At 35.3% G+C, this 15826-nt stretch overlaps 1 long non-coding RNA gene across 1 annotated transcript; it reads left to right on the top strand.

Annotated features, from left to right (window-relative positions):
* Positions 12905–13436, top strand: LOC110267763. Its single transcript, XR_002355670.1, has 3 exons — positions 12905–13089; positions 13171–13275; positions 13357–13436. It is a non-coding gene; the product is annotated as an uncharacterized LOC110267763 (long non-coding RNA).

The following is a 15826-nucleotide window of genomic DNA, read 5'->3' on the forward strand; positions in this document are numbered from 1 at the left end:
TAGGGTTCGCGTGACTGGGGGGTTATAAATTTGAATCCACGCGATCGCGTGGGGAACGCGGTCGCGTGGTTGGGCTGAAATGGTGGTTGACGCGATCGCATGGGACATGCGATCGCAAGGAATGGATTAGGGAGCGAATGACGCGATCGCCTGGGGCATGCGATCGCGTCGCTGGAAATTGTGCGAAACGCACGATTCCAGCGTCGTTTCAGCGCAACTCTCTGTCTCCTTTTGGGGTGTTGTGCAATCCATGCGACGCGATCGCGTCGCTCACGCTATCGCGTGGGAATTTTGTGCAAAATGCACAATGGCCGCACGATTCCAGCCTAACTTTTTGGTCGTTGGATGTTTACGCTGACCTCCAGATCACGCGGCTGTGTAAATGACGTGGTCGCGTGGGAAGTGTTTTTCGCAACTTGACGCGATCGCATGAATGATGCGGTCGCGTCGCACACTCTTTTTTTTTTGTGCAAAATGCAGAATGCAATGCTAATATGAATGTTATGCATGATTCCAGGTTCAATGAAGTAAAATAAAATAAAAATAAAAAATAAACAAAACAGAATAAAATTAAAATTGAAAAAAAGGAACGATCATACCATGGTGGGTTGTCTCCCACCTAGCACTTTTTGTTAAAGTCCTTAAGTTGGACATTGGATGAGCTTCCTATTATGGTGGCTTGTGCTTAAATTCATCCAGAAATCTCCACCAACGCTTGGAATGCCAATAGCCTCCGGGGTCCCAAACTAGGCATGTAAAGCTTCTGAGCAGCTTCAAATAGATTCTCAGGCTCCCGGGGTGACGAGTGTCAGAATAGATTCCAGGATCCCAAACTTGGCTTTTAAATCCGCCTTCGTCTTGATCTACATTTTCCCATCCGGGCGGTTTAGAAATTAGATTCTCACCAGAATAACCAAACATTTTCCGAGATCCATTTGATAGATCATGATGCCAATCCGCACACTTCGAGTCGAAGCGTGGAACCTTATTGAACCTTGTGCACCAGCTCTGAGTACGAGCCATTTCCCTTTTACTCTTAAAGCCGTAGAGAGCTCTAAGCTGGCCTTCTGTTTCAAGCAAACCATATTCAAGTGGAAAAATAAAGCTAAAAGGTTAAGGATTGTACCCACTTGAAGCTTGTATAGGGTGGTAATGGCCTTGGGATAGGTGGTTCCAGTGGTTCTGTGAGTTTTACTCCCTTGTGCTCTTCTGTGAAATTCTTCACTTCTTTGCAAGATTCTTCAAATGTATCCATGTCCTGATCAAAGCCTTCTATGTCTTCCTCATCACTCAAGTCATAAACGGGAGGTTGGGAAAAATCTACCTCTGTATCATCTTCGTACTCGCTTGGGGAAGATTCTTCGATCTCAGAGAATTCACTCGCAGATGCAAGTTCATTACTAGAAGAACTAGACTTGTGACTATCATCATCAAGAGAATTTGCTTCTTGGGTCATTCCATCTAGTTCTTCATAAGATACTTGCTTTGGGGGTTGTACACTATCCTCCTTAGCATCAATTGTAACGGCCTTGACAGAATTCTCCACAACTCTGGGTTCCCATGGAAGTTCAGCGTCTCCTAAGTCTTCAACCAACTCTTCTTCTTGTATAATGACAGCTTCCTCTGCTTGTTCTACTACGAAGTCATGCTCTGTCTTGTCCACTGGAGTTTCTAATATCTCCTTCATGCTACGCTTTTCATTAGATTGCCCACATGGGGCTCTGGGAGGCCCTTGAATGTTCGAACATCTAGAAGATAATTGACTTATTGCTTGCTCCAGTTGATGAAGGGTTGTTTGAAGTTGATCTACTGTTCCCTTGAGGCGAACTTCTGATTCTCGGGGTGATGGATTTGGACGTGGTACATTGGGAAGTGGTGGTGTTGGGGAGTAATTGGATTGGAATCGGGGTAAATGAGGATTATATGGTGGCGAATGGTGAAAAGGAGCTTGTGAGTGTGGTGGTTCAAGGTTGTATTGAGAGCATGGCCTATAAGCATAGGGTGGGGCTTGTTGGTAACTACGATGTTGTCCACCATGTCCATTACCTTGGTATGCATCGTAGAATGGTCTTTGTCCATGATATCTTGGAAGGTCTTGCTGCCAAAAGGGTTGATCAGATCCTCTTGGCTCCATCCATCTTTGATTGCTCTGACCTTGATGCATGTTCCTGTTATAACTTTCATTCCTTTCAACAATATTAGAACCAAACTCAAAGCGAGAGGGGTGAGAATTCATAGTAGCTAATGAAGATAAAAGAAGAAAATAAAAACAAATAAACACGTAAAAGAAAAATATTTACAATAACCAATAATAAGGCACACGATTGCAATTCCCCGGCAACGGCGCCATTTTGACTTTAGGATTTTTGCCAGTAAAGAATTTTATAAAAATAGTCGCGTTGTAGATATAGTCTCTAAACCAACAGAAATCCCTTCGTACAAATGTTTTGGTTGTCACAAGTAACAAACCCCTTTAAAATTGATAACCGAGTATTTAAATCTCGGGTCGTCTTCTCAAGGAACTGCAGGGAAGTATGTTCTTATTATTGGTTATGAAGATTGTAAATTGGGGTTTTGAAGGTAGTGAACAAGTAATTTAAATTGCAATTTAAAATAAGTAAAAGACTGTAATTTAAATAAATAACTGTAAAACACACTTTTGGCAAGGTATGAGAAATTAGAGGTCCTATCCTAGCTATCCTTATCAATGATGATAAAAATTGAATCTTAATTCCACTTTGTTAACCTTTACTAAGGCAAAGGAAGGTCAAGGGATTAATTGGTTTGATCTTTGGATCCTATTTATTTCCTAAGAAAAGATTGGGATTATTGAAGTTCAATTTAATTAACAAAGATAACAATTATCAATCATGTTTGAGTTTGATAACTCCTGAGTTACTGATTTCTTAACTAAGACCAAAAGGAGAAAAGTAAATCTACTGGAATAAAAATGTCTTCAGATGGGAATAACAATAATGTAAATAAAAGAAAGCAATAATAAACTGAAATACCTCAAATAACATTAATTCAAAGAGTAATCTGTAACATAGAAGAATTCATAAATAAAATTGGGAAATAATAAAAGGGAATATTGAACCTGATAAAAAGAGATAATCCTGAAAGCGCATAAAATCCTAAATCTAAATCCTAATCCTAAAGAGAGACGAGAGAATCTCCCTCTCAAAATTAAATCTAAATCATGGAAAACTAACTAATTGGAGACTCTCCTTGAATGGATGCATTCCCCCACTTCATAACCTCTGGTCTATGCCTTCTGGACTTGGATTTGGGCCAAAAAGGGCTTCAGAATTCGCTATGAGCGTTTTCTGCAATTTCTGGTGCGTGGCCTCTGTCACGCGTCCGCGTGGGTCACGCGGTCGCGTCATTCGGAGTTTTCCTTGTCACGCAGTCGCGTCAGTCATGCGGCCGCGTCAATGCCTTTTCGCGCTGGCATGCGGCCGCGTCGCCCATGCGATCGCGTGGCTGCCATTTTTTTCAAAAACTCTGTTTTGTGCTTTCCTTCTATTTTTGTATGTTTCCTTTCCATCCTTTAAGTCATTCCTGCCTTAGAAGATCTGAAACTACTCAACACACGAATCACGACATCGAATGGAAATAAAGGGTAATCAAAATAATTATTTTTAAGCATAGGAAACATGTTTTTCACATACATCACATAATAAGGAAGGGAAAGTAAAACCATGCAATTAATATGAATAAGTGGGTGAAGGATTGAATAAATCACTTAGATTAAGCACAAAATATATCATAAAATATGGGTTTATCAACCTCAAACCTCAATTTTCATTAAAACCAAACTCAATACTAACACTCTAAACATAAAAACAGCACCACAACCTTTCAATTTAGCATCATAACCCCACATTCTATCAAAACCAAGCATACCTCAACCTTACACACATTTTCTTCCAACATTTTCAATAATAGCATCAAAATCATAATCATTAACATATCCATAATTAACAGTTACCTTCATCACCATCAAAGTTATCATTCATTAGCCTCCTTACCACATCAACTATATTCATACCAAAAGACCAACAATTTATCATTTCTCAATAAACCAAACATGCAATACCAACTAAACCACCAAATAAATTCCAGCACTTATAATTCAACTTATCCTAAGTCGTCTAGTCTAAGTTTTCACGATACCGTACATGTTATATACGAGAAACCAAAACCATACCTTGGTTGATTTTCTATTAATCTCGGAACACCTCAAGCGTTCACCACACCACAAGCTCTACCACTCTAGCCCTTCACCAACGAATCCAGCTTCCAAAGTTCAATCTCTAGCTTCCAATTCCTCAAATGTTCTCCAATCCACAACCAATTTCAATCTAACATCATAATATTCACTATAATTAACATAGATTTTACTAATTCAATATTTCACAAAGGAATTGAGGATGCTTACCTGACCCACAGCTCCAATGAATTAAACCCAACAATATCAGTGAGTTAATTCGAACCTAAACACCAAATTCAAGCAAAACCTAACATTATTACACATTGAATTCGAAATTTGGGAAGGAGAGAACTGGAAAAAAGAAGTGGTTTTCTTACCTAATCAATGACTGGATTTTATAGAGCTCGTCATTGTGGTCGCGTGGCCGCAAACGGTGTGGTGATCGGAGCTTGGAGCGAAAAGTTATGTTGGATTGAAAATCAACTAAGGGTTTGCAAATGGGGTTTCTTCCCCTTCCTCAAGTTTCCAACGTGAAACATAATGAGGGAAGGAAGAAGGGTTCTTGCCTTTTAAGTTAGGGTGAAATTGGATTGGGCCTTGGGCCCGTTTTGGGTCCATTTCGTTCCGTTCGGTCCAATTTTGGGCCAATTTCTGTAAAATTGGTGTCAAAATTCTTATTTTAATTAATTCTACCACATTAAACTCTAAAATTTCATTTTCTAATTTTTCTGATTAATAACTAATTTATTCGTTAATTATTTACTAATCTCTCAGTTTTTACATCTTACCCCCTAACACAAATTTTCATCCTCGAAAATTCCAATTACTAAAGAAAGTAGATGGAAGCGGTCTTCGAATACCTCACCCTTGGAAACTGTCAAAGTCCATCAGGTCTATTACCGTCTTTATCACTGTTCCCAGTTTGCATGTGCCATCCTTTCCACAGGAGTTCACGTAACGGTAGCCATCTTCTCCAGAGCGGCAATAAGAATCAACCGGATAACCTATCTCGCATCCACGAGACGCCATTTGGGTCTTGTCCACACCGAACAGTTGATATTAAGGTGATCATTATTAATATCTAAAGTCAAGTGCTTCAAATCATCAAAGGTAATGCTCATGAACATTTACGCTATATATGTCAAGCAGACATCCTAAATAGCATGTACACACAGCCAGAGTATGCTCAAAAGTACAGTCAGTCCATTCCTCAGGCTCTACAGGAATGAACTGTTCTGATACCATAATGTAACACCCTACCACACAGAGTCTTATGCTTAAGACATAAAGCTGAGGTGGCAAGATATTACGACCTCTAAAAGTAAAAAAAATAGTTGAAAGGAATTTTATCTAGAAGCCTGTGAAGAAAAGTTAAGCAAAGAGTTAAACAGAAAATCGCATCACTCGCGTAAGCGATAAGTATGAGAGAAGAATTCCAAAGATACATGTAGCAAGGCTTCTGACTCGGCTCGCGAAGCTAGAACGGGCCAAGGCAAATATATACATATACATATATATAACCCGAAAAAGTAATCCCAAATATACATCCAAACACCTCTTTCTCCAAGTCAACCTCTAGGAGGGACAAAATACAAAATACATGGATGGAGAATCTATACACATATATATACAAAGCATAAAACAAAATACAGTAATCCCAGGATAACCAACTTTGCTTGCAGAGGGAACTCCAGACGCTCACCGAGGTGCATTTTGACCTGCATCTGAAAAATAATAATATCGTACGGTATGAGAACTGGGGGTTCTCAATATGGTTAAGGTGCCCACATATATAATAAATAAGGTCCTGGAAAAGCTAGAGGCAATCCTAGAACTCTGACGCTCTTGATTATAAAACTTAAAAGATTTAAAGATGAAAGCCATAAATAGGATGGTCCTCTAATGTTCTTAATTCTAACTCAACTTTAACTAAAACCCTCAACTATTTTCCATCCTTTACCATCCTCCAAAAGACCAGAAGATCCACACAGACAAACAAAGCAAACAAAGCATACACAAGTAGAATATGGATACAGCAAACAGAACATATAGTAGTTAAGCATGAAATAACAAGTAGGCAATCCCAAGAAAGCAAACCAAAGCAAACAGACAAAAGCATATGATGCATGCCTTTCCTACTAGCCGTGAGCACGCGTGTCGGTTAAGTCACCAGAACCCGACACATCTGGTAGCTAACCCAGACATTTGTCTCTAGGTTGTGCATCTCCAAGAGGATCATAAATGAAGAAGAGTGCCTTTTCACATCGAAGGAATATGCCTTTCCACCTTCTCCTGGAGGATATACGAAGGAGAGTGCTTTTTCACCTTGCAACCATAGAAGAATGTGGGGGAAACAATACGAAGGAGAGTGCCTTTCCACTTTTCCCACATCCCATCACGACAAGAGAGGGAACTTCCGTCCTCAACTTGCCATCCGAACACATTTTCAAGTTAACACGCAAGCGGGTTCGCACCCCAAACCTTGCCATCTCGACCATTCCGACCATACCAGTCATTGCCAATCTCAGCATTCACCCCTAAATTCTAATTTAGTCACATTTTCGCACTTTTCATTCTTAATTTGTCATTTTTTCAAGTTTACTTCACCCCTAAGTTACCACATATTCCTAGTTTCATCTCATTACTAGGCATAGAACTAAGATCTAGGGTTAAAAAAGTGAAAATAGAGATTTAGAGATTAAAATTTGAGCTTTAAAACACAAAAGTTCATTTTTGCTGAAACAGGGGTCATGCGTACGCGTGAGTGCACGTTTGGACCAGGACGCGTACGCATTGCCCTTCTCGCGTATGCATACACACCAGGCAGAAACAACCCTTCACGAATGAAGGGTATGCGTACGCATATGTTGAGTTCTTATCAGAAAAACGGCTAAGTCTGAAAATCTGCAGAATTTTAGTTTTGAACCCCAAACTTCCGACGAGCATAACTTTTTGGTTTCAAATCATTTTTCATCCGTTCTTCAAACGGCGTAAACTTCATAGACCCAATTTTCAATTGAAACAATTTGGAGGTCCGGAAGCCGAGTTATGGTTCGTCAAAGTTTAGCCAAAATCCTCTTTTTTCACAAAAATCTCAAACCTCAATTTTCATTAAAACCAAACTCAATACTAACACTCTAAACATACAAACAGCACCACAACCTTTCAATTCAGCATCATAACCCCACATTCTATCAAAACCAAGCATACCTCAACCTTACATACATTTTCTTCTAACATTTTCAATAATAGCATTAAAGTCATAATCATTAACATATCCATAATTAACAGTTACCTTCACCACCTTCAAAGTTATCATTTATTAGCCTCCTTACCACATCAACTATATTCATACCATAAGACCAACAATTTATCATTTCTCAATAAACCAAACATGCATTTCCAACTAAACCACCAAATAAATTCCAGCACTTATAATTCAACTTATCCTAAGTCGTCTAGCCTAAGTTTTCACGATACCGTACATGTTATATACGAAAAACCAAAATCATACCTTGGCCGATTTTCCGTTAATCTCAGAACACCTTAAGCGTTCACCACACCACAAGCTCTACCGCTCCATCCGTTCACCAACGAAGCCAGCTTCCAAAGTTCAATCTCTAGCTTCTAATTCCTCAAATTGTTTCTAATCCACAACCAATTTCAATCGAACTTCATAATATTCACTATAATCAACATAGAGTTTATTAATTCAATATTTCGCAAAGGAATTGAGGGTGCTTACCTGACTCACAACTCCAATGAACTAAACCCGACAATACCCGTGAGTTATTTCGAACCTAAACACCGAATTCAAGCAAAATCCAACATGATTACACATTGAATTCAAAATTTGGGAAGGAGAGAACTGGAACTAAGAAGTGGTTTCCTTACCTAATCAATGATTGGGCTTTGTAGAGCTCGTCACTGTGGTCACGTGACCGCAAACGGTGTGGCGATTGGAGCTCGAAGCGAACAGTTATGTTGGATTGAAAATCAACCAAGGGTTTGCTAATGGGGTTTCTTCCAGGGTTTCTTCCCCTTCCTCAAGTTTCCAGCGTGAAAGATAATGAGGGAAGGAAGAAGGGCTGTTGCCCGTTAAGTGAGGGTGAAATTGGATTGGGCCTTGGGCCCATTTTGCCTGGTTTGGCTTGTTCGGTCCAATCTTGGGCAAATTTCTTTAAAATTGGTGTCAAAATTATAATTTTAATTAATTCAACCACATTAAACTCTAAAATTTTATTTTCTAGTTTTTCTAATTAATAACTAATTTATTCGTTAATTATTTACTAATGTCTCAGGTTTTACAATTCGCGCCTTAAATCTGAAACAACGTTTCTTCTTCTTCTTCTTCCTCGAAACCACTACTGGAGTTCAAATCTCTCTCAAAATCTCTCAAACCTCGTTCATGTTCTCTGCAGAAACTACTTTTACTTAAGAATCACGAGAAGGTTTTGAAAGGAAGAAGAAAAAATAAACAAAAACAAGAACAGAGACTGCACAAGGTATGAGAAAAACTACTATTTATTTAAAATCTTACAATCTCGCATTTCTCCTAGTTGGATTTAAAGTTTAGTGGATTGAGTTACTTCGTTTAGTGGATCGACTTATTCTGATTCTAATTTTTTTGTGTAACTAGGGCATACGAATAGAAATGTGTTGTTATTTTCTTTCTGTGATATAAAGTTCGCTTCATTGAAGTTGGTGATTTAGATTCACTTGATTGTTAGTGTGTTCAGTTGAGTTCTTTTGCATGCAGAAATATTTTTCTTACTAATTGAATGTTTATCATGTTTTATTCAAAACATGAATATAGATCGGTTCATTGGAGTTGCTGATTTGATTTACTTGATTGTTATGTGTTTAGTTGAGTTCTATTGCATGCAGAAATATTTTTCGTGCTGATTGAATGTTTAACACGTTTTATTCAAACATGAATGGAGTTCGGTTCATTAGAGTTGGTGATTTTGATTCACTTGATTGTTACGTGATCAATTGAGTTCTTTTGCATGCAGAAATATTTTTATTACTGATTGAATGTTTAACACATTTTATTCAAACATGAATGGAGTTCGGTTCATTGGAGTTGGTGATTTTGATTCACTTGATTAAAATATGCATGCTTGTTCTTGTCGGTGTATTGAGTGAAGTATTGACCAAATTTTTTGTCCTTACAGTAAAAATGAAAAAGATGATGGTGACAAAAAAGCAGAAGCCACGCTATAACGTAAGTGTATATACACATTAAATATATTTATCACCTTTCATTCAAATAAACTCTATTTTGTATTATAAATATATCATAACATACTATTTCAAAACCTTACAAAAAACTCACGATCTCAGATGCCAGACAAAAGCAATAGCGTGGGTGTTAAAGAATATGAGTCAGCAAAAGAAAGATATTGTCGAAGAAATGGGATTCTGTGCACTGGCACATATCCCGAAAATGAATGTCTCTCATAATACTTCTTTAATGTATATATGTGAATACTAATGTAAATGTTATTGGAAATCTAATGTTAATGGAAAATCTAATGTTAATGTATATATCTGGTGGAACTGTCTGGCTGCTGTTTTTTTTCTAGGTTAAAGTGAATGGATTCAGCGTATTTGTATATCACTATTGCAGAAAGCTAATTTGGAAAAAATATTTATATCAGTATTCAGTTTCAGAAACATCTAAACTCTTTGACATAATAGAATAAAGTGACTATTCAATAAATAAATAAGTTACTATTCAATCAAAAATTTAAGAAAGCTAATTTCAAAAATAAAAAAGTGACTATTCAATAAAGACTAACATCAATCATAAATTAACCCTCCTATAATTTCAATGAACCAAAAATTGCTCATACATGAATGAAAATTTATGTTAATAAAAATTGAAACTCCTATAATCCTCTCTGGGATAATTATGTGCATCGTAAATGCTGGAGCTTGACTGAATCATTGATCCACCGTCTAAAAGGTTCAACTGCAAAAGACAAAATAAATCATATATTATCAAAATGCACAAACAAAAAATCGGCAAGTTTAGAATAATTTTTGTAGAAATTTTCAGTTTCTTCCAGTGTCTTGAAAATCATACAAACCTTTGGGATAATTGTTCATCCACAACACACCTGGTTTGCATAATGAACCGAACACATTATTAAAATGAAACCATTGTATAGTACTAAATGAACGGAACATTGTCCATTACATAAATTCAAATTCGAACAACTGTCTACATAATGAACCGAACACATTATTAAAGCGAAATAATTGTATAGTACTAAATGAACGGAATATTTTTCATTATATAAATTCAAATTCGAACAACTGTCTGCATAATGAATCGAACATGTTATTAAAATGAAACCATTGTATAGTACTAAATGAACAGAATATTATCCATTATATAAATTCAAATTCAAACATTGTATATATATAATCAATTTCAAAACACCTACATCTAGAATTCAGAGAGTGCATTCCATTCAATTCAATTCAGTTCAATCCAAATCAGAACACCTGCTTCTAGATCTTAGCAATTGCATTCAATTCAATTCAATTCAATTCAATAATAAAAACCTTGTCTACTTGATTCGATTCAGAAGAATAATCTAAATCGCTCTCATTCAACTGATTTGAAGTTGAATCATTCATTGTTTTGATAGCCTATTGAAATTTGAAAACGAAGAAGATAAATCCACAGACCTAAGAAGAAAACGAAGAAGAATAGAAAAAAGATACTACAAAATTAATATTTATTTGAAGGAGTATTTTAGTGAAGGTTTTTAAAACCTCCACAATACATTTTATTTATGGCAATTTAAAAAATTTCCACTCATAATTAATTAAAATTCAAAAGTTTGAAACAAAAGCTCATTTTCTCTTTTTCCCGGAATGAGAGGCGCTGAGTTAGCTGAGAGAGTGGCTATGAAACCTAAATTTTCTACGTTCGTTCCTGCGATCATTTTCGCCGCCGGCGCCATTACGACTACCTTACTCAACTTCCAGCTTTCAATTCAAAGCCTTCGCGCTTTGCTCATTTATCTCCGCTATGCTCCTTATCCAGCGAGCACTCTCAGAATCATCTTCTGGCCTTGCTGTTCTTCTCGAAGTCGACGGGTGAGTCTTTCTTTAGCTTTATTTTTATTTGTTTGCTTATGACATTTGAATTTTGTTTAAGCTATTCTATTGTTTTATATGTTTGTTTACTTGAATTTCATTGCTGTGTTAGGGTTCTTATGGACGCATACTGAGTGGGTAATAAATTAGCATTCAATAAAGGTATGCAAAATTGAGCTTTGCATCTTGTACGTATAATGTATAAGGTGTAATTAATTATTAATGCAAAATTGAGCTTTGCATTATGTATTATGCGAAATCGAAAGTGTAATTAATTATTATTGTGAAACTCTGTGATGTGTAGCATTTGAGAAGCTTGGGCTTGACTGTGCAAACTAGACTGAACCTATTTATGCAGATCTTTTAAGGTGTTTGAATTGTGAGTGTGTCTGCGCCAGGTGCGCTTGTGTAGAATGGATTTTAGATTAGATTGTTCTCTTGCTTATTTAAGTGACTGAATTTGCATGTATTTAAGACTCTTTGCTTTGTTGATTGATGGAAAAGCACGATCTTGAGTGCTGCAAGTCAATGTCTATGTACTTATGTTGCTTGTTAACCATGCTGAAAATACTCTTTCAGAAAAAGTAAATTGTTCTAAATTCTAAACTTTAATTCAAAATTTTTCTATCAACTTGGGAGATATAAAGAGATGATGGAAGCCTACAGGGAGATGTTGACTTATATTAAGTCTGCAGTGACTCGTAACTACAGTAAAAAATGCATAAAGAGCATTATGGACTATGTCTCAAGTTCAGCTAGCCAGAACTTTGGTCTTCTGTAAGATCTTGAAGGAACTTCACAAATCTTGTCAAAGAGAACCCAACTGTTGGAGGTTTATGCAATAGAAATCCAGATGTACATAGAGACCAAGAACAACACAAAACTCAAGGTCAGTAATTATTTTAGAAAATTACTTTTGTGTACCTAACACCTAACTATCTACCTCACCAATTTATTATTGCTTATTCTGGAATTTGCTTTCAATTATCTATCAGACTTCACTTACTATTTGTTAGTTTAGAACGAATTCTCAAATAACTAATATATATGTAAGTTTTATTCAATGAGAACTAATTGTATCTCTCTGGATGAAAGATGGAGTTGCTTAAACACATTGCAATCTCAGTACCTTGCTTGTTTTTAGATTTTTGAAGTCACTTTTTGTTATTCTTCACAATTTTCTATTTTCTTTAGTTAACTTACTTTAGTAGTTTAGATCTTATAATCTGTGGAAAAAAAATATTTGATATATAGGCAGTGACCCGGGGCTGAATATTAATGCGTAAGCAAAGTGAGGTGTCATCATGATTGAGCATGGATAATTGAGCTATCATAACCTAATGGACTATAGTAATAAATTTTGATAGGCTTAAATATCTTTCAATTGTTGTGAACTATGGTTTTGGTCCCTGTATAAAAAAAGTTGGTTCAATTTCAAACACCATCTCAATACCTGGCTTGTAGTTAACCTAATTCTGTAGAAAATCTCTTGAATATGGGAGCAGCCTCAGAATTATTCTATATTCATTGATTAGTCATTGGTTTTTAGGGAAGTTTGTTTAACAATGTCTCTTGAATCTCTTTCATTCTTTCTCTCTCCACACATACTCTCATTCGATCTGAGTAATCTAAGATAAAAAAAAGTTAATCCTTGCAGAACCTTTACTCACCACGAACTTGAAGACTTAAGGTCTCTCTTCGATTCGCTTGCTGCCAAGTCTCAGAGCAATGCCCAATACATCTCTCCCTCTGTTTTTCAGGTTTTCTTTTCTCTCTCTCTCTCTCTCTCATGTGTTAATTGTTCAATAAACCCTATAATAATCCCTTCTTTTTCATTGTAGTCATATTTTAGACTCCATGTCCCGCTTGGGGATAGAATGTTCCATTTAGTTACTCAAGAGCGCAAGGATCAGCATTTAACTTTTGAAGACCTCGTTGTTGCTAAGGTCATTTACATAATCATCATCATCTTTTGTTGTTATATCCCTAAATTAGATTTATTTGAAGTTTGATTTTCTGTTTCGCAGGCTACATACAAGAAAGGAACAAGAGATGACATTGAAGAATTCATATTTCGCTTATTGGATGTAAATGGGGATAAATTTGTAGGGAGATAAATTTGCGATTCTTGCAACTGCTAGTTCTATGCATTTTAAAAGTTAACTCTATTTGTAGGTCTGATAATAGAGGAACACCCTTTTTCTTGTGTAAACAATTAAACACTAATGCTGTTTTACTTATTTTCTGATTCTTATTCTTATATTGATAGTTATATTTCTTTATGAATAGGTGAAGTTTAGTCACTTTATATCTTGATGTTTGTTGCCTCTATAATTATTCTATCTCCAAGTAGCGGGATTTCATTCCTTAGATTTAAAAAACTTTGTTGATTTAATCAGCTGATATTACTCCACTAATTCAGTTGAATCTTCTTCGCTTACTACTGCTGCAATTTTATAGGAAAAGATCAATAATTTGGAGTCCGACTTACATAATTCACAGCAAAAAGTCATGTGTCTAGAGTCTAAATTGCATCAATCATTTTATATGATGAGAGCATACCTAATGATAAAGGAAGGAGGAATTTGTGAAGCGCTTGTTGGTTTCTTTTATGCCCGAGAGGTAACTTTATAGTAAATTCAATGTTACAAATATAAGTTTAGATAGAGTAATACTCATTAATAGTGAAGTCTAATTATTAAAATTGAACATGGTATATTTTAAGAGTGTCACTTTAATTTGTCATACTTCATAATAAGATGTGACTCCACTGGTCTTTTTTCTTTCTTAGATAACAGACTGTTTTTAAGTTAGTTAGTTTTCAAGCATCAAAATTCTTATTTTTAGGAAATAAAAATGAAAAACGTAGACATAAGAAACCAACATACACTGTCTCAGTCAAATTACAGAAGATAACATAAACCTGAAATAGGGGTGTAAGGGACCATTATTTAATAAACTTTCATGTATATTTATAGTAAATTCATTTGTTAGGAATATAAGTTCAGATGGAGTAATACTTATTAATATTGAATATAGGTTTAGATGCTCTTTAAAATTGAGTTGTTAGGCTTATATCGAATCATTTTGATGCTTAACTTTACTAAAATTACTAATAACATCCTATGTTTACATATAGGCTAATGATGCTGAAAGTGAGTCTATTAGTCCCTTTGATGCTAGGAGATCAGCTGGTGATAGCAATGGACATCCAAGGACAAATATTTGAAATTTTTATGTAATTAGATGATATTGAAATATTGAAGTTGTTGTTTTATTTTACTTTTTAAGGAAAAATAGCAATAGTTATGTAGAACAATACCATATGCAATTATCTTTGGAACTATTGACATTGAGAATTTTTTTATATATAGAGTTATGTCTTATATTGAGGAATTGTGTTCTAAAAGATTTAGTTTTTAATTTTGATATTAAAAATAAATTTTTAATTTGAGAGTATGTAAATGAGATGAGATTAATGAATGATTTGAAATTAAAATAAATAAATAATTACACGTTTGTGGAGGTTTGAAAATCGCACAAAATAGTTAATTTTTATTAAATTAAAAATTCAATTTGTGAGGATTTTAAATTGCCACAAAAGTTCAATATAAAATTCCCACTAAACACACACAAAATCCCCACTGAATAGATTGTAGAGGTTTTTAAAAACCTCCACAAAAGATCTCGTGGCACTTTAAATTTTGGGGGTTTTAGAACCCTCCCCCCACAAACCACTTGGTGGGGGTTATAAACCTCCACAAATAAAAAAAAACTGCCACAAATAAACAAAAATCTTGTAGTGAGAACGACGAGCAGCAGAGAAAAAAAAGAAGAAGAACAACGCAGCAGCAGAGCATATCCAAAAATTACAATCAAATCGTTAATGTTGAAGAATGTTTACATTGAAGAAGAAGCTTTACGTAATTCTATTATGATAATAGGAGGGGGAGGAGGGTCTGCGTGTATTTCACATAACTTAGGAGAGAGGAGAGGGACATTAACAAAAAAGTGTTTGGATGACTTGATTAAATTTTTTACATGAATGTGAAGTATTATTGATTAATAAATATAAGAATTATATATTCTACTTATTTGCAAGGATTTGTTACTTGACCAAAAAAATTCGTAGTAAATCTAGTTTGATATAAACTCTCCATCTTAATTAGAAAAACCTAAAATTAACATGACTAAGCTAACCAATGTAAACACTAACCTTCGAACAATTCTTTTAACTCTTTAGAATTAATTGTTGTAACCTTCATAGATTCTATGGCAACCGTGAAAAAATGTAAGAATTAATTGTTGTAACCAATGCTTTTTTTTTTGTTAATTTAAAAAGGTCACAGAATAAATTTCATGTGATATATTAAGTCACTACCTTGGATTTTTTATTTTTATAAATAAAATAAATGTGATAATTACTAAAATAAATAGTTTAAAAATTATTTATCGTTTTAAATTCCAGGGTCTTATCTCATTTAAAGTGTAAATGAG

The sequence above is a fragment of the Arachis ipaensis genome, chromosome B10, assembly GCF_000816755.2.
Source record: "Arachis ipaensis cultivar K30076 chromosome B10, Araip1.1, whole genome shotgun sequence".
In the NCBI taxonomy this organism is placed as follows: domain Eukaryota; kingdom Viridiplantae; phylum Streptophyta; class Magnoliopsida; order Fabales; family Fabaceae; genus Arachis; species Arachis ipaensis.